At 33.8% G+C, this 12,345-nt stretch overlaps 1 non-coding gene across 1 annotated transcript; it reads right to left on the reverse strand.

Moving 5' to 3' along the window:
* Positions 1 to 12,010: 12,010 nt before the first annotated feature.
* On the reverse strand, positions 12,011 to 12,117 carry LOC123804109 (U6 spliceosomal RNA). The gene has a single exon (XR_006783075.2). It is a non-coding gene; the product is annotated as a U6 spliceosomal RNA (small nuclear RNA).
* Positions 12,118 to 12,345: the final 228 nt, after the last annotated feature.

Consider the following 12,345-nt stretch of genomic DNA (forward strand, 5'->3'; position numbering starts at 1 on the left):
CTCCAACTTTTACCAGACCCTTGGTATCAATAACATATGCCGAGACCTTACTCATCAGAAAATTTATCGTAAATATATTAGACCAAAAGTTAGCCTAGAAATCTTTGGAACTAATATTTTTATTTTTGTTTCTTCGGGTGAGGAGACTAAACCTGTAAAAATAAAGCACTTGCAGGAGATGCAGAGCTGGATAGTTAATGGAAAAGCTTGGGGTGGAGGGATGGGATGAGAAATAAAATCTGAGTTCCTGATCTAATCTGGTATGAATTTTCCATATTTTTTTTTGATTCTTAGCTTTGAAATGAACTCTTATACTATTTTCTAAAATAAATACTATAGGATGTAGGTGACAGTCTGACTTTTTAGTACTCTGTTCCCACCAGTTTATTCTCAGAACATTTAATTTTGAATAATTATTTTCACTTTAATGCCTCATACCCTACTTGTCAGTTTATTAATTCAACAAATATTATTTATTGGTCATAATGCACATCCTGAGTACGTATAGAAATATATTTTTTATGAATAGTTATCTTAAAATATAGGGCCTTAATTATGCAAAGATATTAATTCAACTATCGGTTTAACACAATAGCTCTTATTTTCAAATCCAAGCAAAAAAAGTTTTAAATAATGTAGCCTCTTTAGAAAAAAACAGGTTTAAAATTCTGAATACTTAAAAAGAGAATTCTATGTTAGTAACAATATCTATAATTTATATAGCATATAATAGATGCCAGCAACACAAAGTAGTACACATTTCACAAATATTTTTAAATTTATTCCTCAAATTAAGCTTATGGGATTTGTTTAATAGTATTTTCATTCCATAAGTGCAGAAACTGAAATTCAGGTAGGTAAATAATTTACACAAGGCCACACGTAGCTTACTAAGGTGTAGAAACACAGAAACTCTCATTATCCCTTCGGTTTATTTTCCCACTTTAGTATGTTTACTGACTTAAATATCTGTTGCTAGTAGCTACAACATGGCATACAAACTGCTTTCTCTAAAGATCTATCGTGTGGAAGAACAGAAAAGTTTAAATAATTTAAATAATCTAATTTCATCATATGAAGAACACATATACAAATTCTTTAACAAGCCATTCCAACCAGATGGCTTTTAGATCCAGCCAGAGGGGAGAAGGTGTAAACTAGGCATATGCCACCCATCCTTGCCAATCAATTCTGCAAATATTCAAACACGATCAATAAAAAGTAGAAATGGAAAAGTGAATCATATTTCTTTACTGTGTTTAAAGGAGCCCTCAAGCTATGTCATCCAACTTGTCAATTATAACAATTTCTAAGATGTAACACTATCTGTACAGCCACACTTCTTCAGAGAAGTTTCTATTAAGTTAAAAAAGATGTTTGATATAATATCCAATAGATGAAAGATGTTGGAAAAGCCATGGAAAGAACTCCTCATATTTGGTGGATTTTAGTTTCAGGATTGAGAAACAATTTATATCTTCAGTGTTTACTTGTTCTATTATGGTTGTCAAATGGAGACATGCTAACTTCAATAAAATCTTTGGAATTGCACCCATAGGACCACCGGGTTCTTCTATCGAAAAATAATTACAATGAGAAAAAATGTTTTAAACTCTATTGTTTTCAAATCTATAGCCATGGATTCTGCAAACATTATTCTTCCACTAATGTCCCTAGGTTGGAAGAGACCATGCACAATGGAGAGAATGGGTTCTAGGTAATGGTGTGTAGCACAGTGAAATACGGCGGTCCAGCTGTAAATTATTCTTCACTCTCACACATGTGTTTACTTATTTTGTACAACTGTTCCATTAAGGGCAGGGCTTGTAGGTAGAACTGGAGTTTTGCCATGGGTTGAAAATATTTCCCCAAGGACTACTTTACATACACCTTTTAAGAGCTCCCTCTACTCTGAAATATCAGGGCTAGTAAACCTATAGAAAAAAATGGAATGTGATAAATATTGCTACATTGGCAGTCATATCACAATACATACACTACAAATGTAGCAAAGTAACACACTGTACACCTTAGACTTATACAATGATAAATGTCAAATTTATTCAATTTTTTAAAAAGAAACTAAAAAAATAAGCAAACAGCAAGAGAGAGAAAGATAATTACAAAAAGTATAGTTTTTCTCTGTGATTCTGAGGGGTACTTTACTTTCTCTATAGAACAAGAAAAGAAAAATTAGACTGGTAGGACTTATTATGTGTAGGGAAAATGTGCTACTTGTAAAATCAAATCAGAAGTTGAAGAAGAAACTTAAATAATAGTGCTAAATAATTACAAGTGTCTATTGTAAGGTAGTATGATAAGGTGTGGGAACTTGCCTTTTATTTAATACTCCAGTGAAATGAAAGCTTACATTATCTAACTCAGCAGTTGGCAATGATTCAGCTCTACTTTAATATTTTCATTTTAGGAATCGTAAAAATCATGAAAGTAGTATTCACACAGATACCTGCTGCTAAGATCTTAATAATAGAAAGTGACTCAGAGTTAAACAATAGAATAATGAATATAAAAACAAATAATTCTATAGCTAAACTATTACTGAAATGTCTATATTTAAATAGTGACCATTTGTTTTTCAAGTAACACTTTTTAAAATTAAACTATTTATCTCATATAACTTCACTGAGACATGTACATAAATGTGATAATAAAAAGAACACAGTCTCCAATATACACCTTTACAGAATGTATATTTGATGAATGCTCTGATTTGTGTGGGATGATTCACTATGGATCCAGAAGTTGTACACTGAGCAAGCACAACTCAGGAGTCAGATAATCATGTAGTGTCATCTCTTACTCTCCAATTAAATGCATTTCGGTGATGCGGGTTTACTACTGATTTGAAAGGGATCTCTGGCAGAATCAATGTTTATCGTTCCTCTTACAACAATAATCCAGTTAGACATTAAGTCTCAAATCACAGTTTATTTTCAGAAATAACACAGTTCAGTCTCAATTTTATTTCTATAGAATAGCAACAAAAAATTGGAAAGCAATTAAATGGATCACTTATAACAGGATCAGTAAGCATCAAATAACTACTGAATTCATCAAAATTATAAATGACATCGATCCTAAACTATTTCACATTACAGAGAGAAATGTGTGCAGTCTATTTAAATCAGACGTATACCACACACTGATGAAGTCAAGGTTAAATAATTAATTCTGTATAACTTACTTTTTAGATTCAGTGAAATTTAAAATCCCTACAAGTGTCATGATTAAAATTGACTATAAAGTCGATAAGGAAATTGATTATAAGGTTCATATGGAAATGGAAAAGGACAAAAAATTAGATAAGCTTGAAGAGGAAAGTTGGAGAATTTTTATTAAAAAATGTCAATAATTAAGGCAATGGGAACAAGTAGAGTGGGGACAAATAGACACAGCGACAAAGAGACAAATGGAATAGACTATAGAATCCAGAAAGAGACCTATACAGGTACAATAGATTTACAATAAAGATACCACTGAAATCCAACAAAGCAACAACGTTCTTTTTCAACAAAAGTTCTGGATCTAGTGGAATGTCAAGGGAAAAAAGTAAATCTTGAATCCTACTCTCCATCATATACAAATATGAATCCTAGGTCTATTACAGACCTTAATAAAGTAAAATCATTAAGCTTCTAAAGATAACAAGAGGAAATGCTTTTTTTTTAAACATTATTATTTATTTATTTGACACGGGGAGGGGAGAGAGAGAGAGAGAGCAAGCAGAAGCACAAGCAGGGGAAATGTCAGAGGTAGAGAAAGAAGGCTCCCAACTGAGCAGGGAGCCCAATGCAGGCTTCATCCCAAGATCCTGGGATCATGACCTGAGCCAAAGGCAGACGCTTAACCGACTGAGCCACCCAGGCACCACAAGTGGAAATGTCTTCATGAACTTGGGGTAGGCAAAGATTTCTTAAACCATACATAAAAATTAAAAAAAAAATTAATATGAAAACTGATGAATTGCACACTATTAAAATTGAAGGATTTTGTGCATTAAAGATTCCCTTAAATAGTGAAGACATTCATAGAATGTGAGATGTTGCAATACATGTACCTGAAGAACTCATATCCAGAATACAGTTTTCTCATAAATCAGTGGAAGAAAGGATAAACTCTCCCATCTTTCCAAGAGAAAATGAGCAAAATATTTGAATAGGCACTTTATAGAAGAAGACCTCCAAATGTCCTTATAAGAATATCAAAAGATGCTCAATCTCTTTAATCAAAAGGGAAATGTAAATTAAAAGGACAATGAGATAACCCTACAACCACAAAAATAAGATAATCTTCATGAGGACAATGAGATTGTTCTGAAACTACAAGAATTCTATCCATTTTGAATTGCTACAAAATGGAAAAAAAAACCCAAAAAACAAAACCCATAACTGGAAAAAACAAGTGATGGTAGGATGTGTACAACTGCAACTCCCAAGCACAATAGTTGTAATTTTTAATTGCTAAAATCTTTTTGGAAAACTATTTGTTCAGTGTCTACCAAATGTAAATATATACATATCCAATATCCCAGCAATCCCCACCTCTAGCCATTCTACTACTACCCAAAAGTAATATGCACATTTTGTGTCAAAAGACATGCACAAGAATTTTCATATCAATGTTATTTACAGTTGCCAAAGCTGAAAATACATCACTTAGCCATTAACAACAGAATGATAAATATGTTGTAGGATATTCATATAATGTAATATAATGCATCAATAGAGGAGAAACAACATACAATAAAAATGAACCACTTTGAGGTAACATCAGGTAAAACGATCAGTTACGATTAAGTACAATTTTATTGCATTTAGGTAAGTTTCAAAATTTGGCTTAGATAAACTAATGTGGAAGAAGTTAGACAGTTTCTTTGAGGAGGAAACATGGCAAAGAAGTCAGCACTATCTGCATAGTAACAAGTTTTGTTCTTTTTAATCATCTTTGTTCTTTTTAATCATCTTTTTCTGCTACTTCTACCATCTCTGTCATTTATAGTTATATTTCCCTACTGATTTTTTTTTCCTGGTTTTGAGTCACATTTTCGTCTTCTTGGCCTGCATAAGAGTTTTTCATTGGAATGTTAACATTATAAATGTGATATTTTGAGTGTCTGGATTTATGTCTTCTGTTAAAAAATACAATGCTTTATTCTGCCACAGAAACCAGTTACATGCTGAGTACTTTGATTATTTTGACCTCTGCTTTTAAAATTTGCCCAGGTGAATCTAAAATACCCATCACTTCAGAGCATTCACTCTCTCTACTAAGTCATGACTCATCTGGGCTGTCTAGGAATACTCTAACTCTGAGGATGCTCCATTCTGTCTGGTTAGGGACAGAATATCTTATTTTGTACTGAGCTCCAGAAATTTTCAGTTTATAACTCTGGTTGTTCTTTGCCTGGTCTTTGGCAGTTTCACATTTCTCATGTGCCTTTAGCAGTCAGCAAATACTCTAGTGACCACCACTGCAACTCTCTGGAGGTCTTTTTCTACACAGATCCCTTGTGCTCAGAAAACAATGCTGAAATTTCCAAGCACCTCAGTTCCTCCAACTATTATTACTAATTCCTTCACTCAATGAGGTTTCCCTTGTTTAGCTTGGATTCCTCTCTTTGCACCATGTCCTAGAAAACACCATAAAGAGGAAAGCATGATGACTGTTGTCCAATGTCTGAAAGAATTACTTCATACAATTGTTTGGTTTGCTAGTTTTATTGCTGGAGGTTAAACTGGGTCCTAGTGAAACCACTAGGGCCATTACCCAAAGTCCTCATCTTCATTAGATTTTTTAATGTTTAAAAAAGTTTTATAATTGGTTTCGTTCATTTTTTGACGTTTTATTTTGAATATCAGAAATCTATTTTGTATCATTCCTATTTTATATAACTCAAATAATTGGTTTTGAAGTGTACAAAGTACTCAAACTTTGCAACTATCTATCCATTGTTACCTTTCATTTCTTACCAGGATACTAAATTCTTCCTTGATTAATCCTCTTATATATCTCTCACAGAGCAATAAGGGAATCTAAACTCAATTTGTTAAAGATTTAACCTGTACTAAGTATAAAGTGATAAATAACAGAATAACATATCAATTTTATTTATAGGCAAGGTGAATAATATTTTCAAAGTCATGTGGCATAATTTAATGCACCCAAACCAGGGTTTGAATCCCGAATCTATTATTATTAGCACTGTATTCATTAGCAGGTTTTAGTCCTCTATGAACCCCAATGTTCTCAGCCCTAAAATGGAAATACTAATCTGCCAATGGTGGCATTAAAAGAGATAAAGCACGCATTTAGTGAACAGTCAATATTGTGATAACACCCTCATTATTTTCTACTTTCTATTTTTATTGCAAGTTTTCTAAAAGCTAAGTTATCTGACTTTTAAGTACAGAAAAATGAAAAAATCCTTTATTTGTTCTTACAAAAGGAATAAATTTTTAAATTGAACTTTTGGTATTAATCAGGGACTCTAAATACATTATCTTGTCTTTTTGTTATTAATACATCTGTAGGCCAACAAATTAAATTCATAGACAGTTACTTGTAACTATGTAGTTTCTGAGCTAATTAATGTGTCTTGTGTCTCCGTTCCAACCACTAATATGTGTCTTGAGCGTAACAAGCAAACCACTGATAATTCAATACTGTATGCCGAGAAATCAAATTCATTGGTAGTGCATATGCTGTTGGAAAGATGAATAGGATGAATTATACTATGAGATGAAGAGCCTTCAATGTTTCTTGTCTTCAAGGTTTCTACAAAAATGCAGAATCAGCTACTTTATTATCCGGACACTTTGTTAACGATAACATGGTTCAATAAATTAAAATGCTTTCTAGTGGATTACACATTCATTATGGTAATGCAATTGTAGAAGCATAATCACAAAAGACATAAACTATGGCAAACTTACCTGATATGTGCAAGGTTGATGTTACAGACTATTTAATTCTAACTGCCATTGCAGTATATGTAAATTGTATGATTCATTTTAATACAGGAAGAAATTAGTGAAGATAAACATAAATTTCCCCAGTGATCTGCTGAAATAAAGGAAAAATTTCAAAATATTTAGCAGTCATAGAGGGTTATTTAATATTAAGTTTTCATTGTGATTTTTTTCATTGACTCATACAGAAGAGCATTTCTCAATTTACGAATGTAAAAGAACATTTTAATATTCTTTGTGTTTTTTTTTAAAGATTTTATTTATTTATTTGACAGAGAGAGAGACAGCCAGTGAGAGAGGGAACACAAGCAGGGGGAGTGGGAGAGAAAGAAGCAGGCTCCCAGCACAGGAGCCTGAAGTGGGGCTCAATCCCAGAACACCGGGATCACGCCCTGAGTCGAAGGCAGAAGCTTAACGACTGAGCCACCCAGGCGCCCCCATTTTAATATTCTTTTAACTATTAGCTTCTAATATAATTACAATGTGGTAAGATAATATACTTATGAACTAAATACTGAAATTTGTTGAGGCTTTATATAGTTTTATCATTCTCTGTATTCAATTATCCTTTTTCCTCTGCATCTTTTAAGTACTTATTTGTTCTTTATCTTTGATTTTCAAGAATTCAATTATGTTATAAGTGTGAATTTATTTGTATTTATCTTTCTTGGGGTTCATTGAACTTGAAACTGTGAAATCATTTTCCACCAGATTTGAGAAAATGTCAGCCATTATTTCTTCAAATTTGTTTTCACTATTTTCTCTCTCCTCTAGTCCTGAGTCTATCATTACTGATTTGTTAGACCACTTTATATTGTGTCCCACAGTTTACTCATACTCTGTTTATTTTTATTCAATTTCTTTATCTCTGCTGTGAAAATTGGATAATTTCTATTAATTTAGCTTACTCAGTACTTTTTTAAAAAAGATTTTATTTATTTATTTATTTGAGAGAGAGAGAGTGACACAGCCAGTGAGAGAGGGAACACAAGCAGTGGGAGTGGGAGAGGAAGAAGCAGGCTCCCAGGGGAGAAGCCTGATGTGGGGCTCGATTCCAGAGTGCCAGGATCACGCCCTGAGCCGAAGGCAGATGCTTAACAACTGAGCCACCCAGGTGCCCCTACTCAGTACTTTTTTAATAGGCTTTATTTTTAGAGCAGTTTTAGGTTTATAGAAAATCAAGCAGGAGAAAGATTTCCCATAGAACTCCTGTCCCCACATGTGCATAGCCACCCCCTTTTCGACATCCCCCATCACAGTGCTACATTTGTTACACCTGATTAAACCTACATTGTCACATCATTATCACTCAGAGTCCAAAGTTTACATAGAGTTCATTACTGGTATTATACATTCAATAGGTTTTCACAAATGTGTAAGTATTATGTTCGCCATTATACTATCATACAAAATAGTTTCACTGCCCTAAAAATCTTCCTATTCATGCTCCACCTATTCATCCCTCCCTACCCCCAAACCCTTAGCAACAACCGACATTTTACTGTCTCCATGGTTTTTTCTTTTTCCATGATGGCAAAGATTTAGAATCAACCAGAATTCAGCCTTCTCGGATTGGTTTCATTCACTTGGTAATATGCAGTTAAATTTCCTCCATGTCTTTTCAAGGTGTGATAGCTCACTTCTTTTTGGTGCTAAATAACATTCCATTATCTGGATGTACCACAGTTTATTTACCCACTCACCCCCTGAAGGACATCTTGGTTGCTTTTGTTTGGGCAATTATGAAAACAGCTGCTATAATCATTCATGTGCAGATTTATGTTTGGACGTAAGTTTTCCATTCCTTTGAGTAGATACCAAGGAGCACATCACTGGATTTTATGGTAAGAATATGTTTAATTTTGTCTTCCAAAACAGCTATACCATTGTGTATTCTCACCAGCAATGAATGAGAGTTTCTACAGCTCCACAATCTTACTCACATTCGGTGTTGTCAGAGTTCCAAATTTAGGCCATTCTAATAGGTGTGCAGTGGCACGTAATTGTTGTTTTAATTTGCATCTCCCTGATAAAATATGATATGGAACATCTTTCCATATGCTTTTTGCTATCTGTATACCTTCTTTCTGAAATGTTTAAGGTTTTTGCCTATTTGTTTAAAATTGGGTTATTCTCTTATTATAGAGTTCTAAGAGTTCTTTATATATTTTGGGCAACAGTATTTTGTCAAATATGTCTTTTGCAAATATTTTCTCCTTATCTGTGACTTGTTTTGTTTTGTTTTTTTCATTCTCCTGACAGTATCCTTGCAGAGTAGAAATTTTTATTTTTTAATGAAGTCCAGCTTATCAATTATTCCTTTTATGGATCATGCCTTTAGCTTTTCACCTAAAAAGTCATCACCATTCCTAGAACTAGAAAAAAATAACTGTAAAAATTTTATGGAACTACAAAAAACCCAGAAGAGCCAAATCAATCTTGAGAAAGAAAAATGAAGCTGTGGCTATTACAATTCCAGACTTCAAGATATATTACAAAGCCATGCTAATCAAAACAGTCATGGTACTGGCAAAAAAAAAAAAAAAAGAAAGAAAAGAAAAAGACATATAGATCAATGGAACAGAATAGAGCCAGAAATAAACCTACTTTTATATGGTCAATTATTCTATAACAAAGGAAGAAAGCACATACAATGGGAAAAAGTCTCTTCAATAAATGGTGCTGGGAAAACTGGACAGCTACATACAAAAGAATGAAACTAGGTCACTTCTGAACACCAGAAAGAAAAAATAAACTTAAAATGGATTAAAGATGTAAGTGTGAGGCCTGAAACCATAAAAATCCTAGAAGAAAACACAGGCAGTGATTTCTTGGACATTGGCTGTAGCAACATGTACCCTAAGGCAAGGTAACCAAAGTGAAAATAAAGTATTGGGACTATATAAAAATAAAAAAGCTTTTGCAGGGGCGCCTGGGTGGCTCAGTCGTTAAGCATCTGCCTTTGGCCCAGGGCGTGATCCCAGCATTCTGGGATCAAGCCCCATGTCGGGCTCCTCCACTGGAAGCCTGCTTCTTCCTCTCCCACTCCCCCTGCTTGTGTTCCCTCTCTCACTGGCTGTCTCTATCTCTGTCAAATAAATAAATAAAATCTTAAAAAAAAAAAAAGCTTTTGCACAACAAAGGAAACCATCAACAACATAAGAAGTCAACCTACTAAATGGAAGAAGATATTTGAAAATAATATATCCAATAATGGTTAATATTCAAAATATAGAAAGAACTTATACAACTAAACACAAATAATCTGATTAAAATATTGGCAGAGGACCGAATAGGCATTTTTCCAAAGAAGACATACAGATGGCTAACAGACACATGAAAAGATGCTCAATATCACTAATCACAAGGAAATGAAAATCAAACCATAATGAGATATCACCTCATACCTGTTAGAATGGCTAAAATCAAGAAGACAAAAAAACAGCAATTGATGGCAAGGAAGTGGAGAAAAAGGAACCTTTATGTATTGTTGGTGGAATGAAAATTCATTCAGCCACTGTGGAAAACAATATGGAGTTTTCTCAAAAAATTAAAAATAGAAGTACCATTACCATATGATCCAATAATTCAATTACTAGGTGTTTAGTAAAAAAAAAAAAAAAAATGAAAACACTAATTCGAAAAAATACATACAACCCTATGTTTACTGCAACATTATTTACAATAGCTAACATATGGCAACAACCTAAATATCCATCAATAGATGAATAGATAAGATGTGGTTCATATATATATGACACAGTCTTAAGAAAGGCTGAGATCATGTCATTTGTGACAACATGAATAAACCCTGAAGGTATTATGTGAAGTGAAATTAGTCAGACTGAGGAAGACAAATACCATATGATTTCACTCATATGTGGAATCTAAAAAAGCAAATGAATAAACAAACAAACAAACAAGAAGCAGAATCAGAGAACTGATGGTTGCCAGAGGGGAGGTGGGTAGGAAGATGGGAAAAATGGGTGAAGGGGAGTGGGAGATGCAGGCTGCCAGTTATGAATGAATAAATCATATTAATAAAAGGCACAGCATAGGGAATACAGTCAGTCACATCACAGTAGCATTATATAGTGACAGAAAGTAGCTACAATTGTGGTGAGCAGAGCACAACATACAGAGAAGTTGAATCACTATGTTGTACACCTGAAACTAAGGTAACACTGTGTATCAACTATACTCAAATAAAAAATTATTTTAAAAATAAATTAAATAAATAAAAAGTCATCTCTAAACCCAAAGCCATCTAGATTCTCTCCTGTTATCTTCTAGGAGTTTTACAACTTTGCATTTTTAGGTCTGTGATTCATTTGTGTGTGTGTTTCAAAATTTTCTTTAAATTTTAGTTGTCATATAGTATAATATTAGTTTTAGGAGTAGAATTTAGTGATTCATCACTTACATATATCACTCAGTGCTCATCACAGCAAGTGCCCTCCTTAATACCCATCACCCATTTAACCCATCCTCCTACCCACTTTCTCTCCAGCAACCCTGTTTGTTCTATATAGTTAAGAGTCTCTTATGTTTCTCTCTTTTTCTTTTGTTTTCTCTATGTTCCTCTGTTTTGTTTCTTAAATTCCACATATGAGTAAAATTATGTGGTTATTTGTCTTTGTCCTACTGACTTATTTTGCTTAGCATAATACACTCTAGCTCCATCCATGTCATTGCAAGTGGCAAGATTTCATTCTTTTTGATGGTTGGGTAATATTCCAGTGTGTGTGGCAGGGGTGGCGGGTACATGCACTACCTCTTCTTTATCCATTCATCAGTCAATGGACATTTGGGCTCTTTCTGTAATTTGGCTATTGTTGAAAATGATGCTCTAAACATCGAATACCTCATAGTTCAATCCCTGGGTCATAGGGTAGTTCTATTCTTAACTTCCTTAGGAGTCTCCATACTATTTTCCAGAGCATCTGCACCAGTTTATAATTCCACCAACAGTGTAAGAGTGTTCCCCTTTCTCCATATCCTTACCAACATCTGTTGTTTCCAAAAATGTTGAATGCTTCACAAATTTGCATGTCATTCTTACACAGGAATCATGCTAATCATCTCTGTACTCTTCCAATTTTAGTATATGTGCTGACAAAGTGAGCACTATGATTTGAGTTAATTTTTGCGAAGGGTGCAAGGTTTGTGTTCAGATTCATCCTTCTGCATGTAGATGTCCTATTTTTCCAGCACCACGTGTTGCAGAGACGATCTTTGCTCCATTATGTTGCCTTTGCTCTTTTGTCACATATGGGTTAACTATATTTATGTGGGTCTATTCTCCCCATTCTATTCCAGTGATTTGTCTAGTCTTTTACCAACATACTGTCCTGAT

Source organism: Ursus americanus, chromosome 8, assembly GCF_024610735.1.
Source record: "Ursus americanus isolate L20-20 chromosome 8, mUrsAme1.1.p, whole genome shotgun sequence".
Classification (NCBI taxonomy): domain Eukaryota; kingdom Metazoa; phylum Chordata; class Mammalia; order Carnivora; family Ursidae; genus Ursus; species Ursus americanus.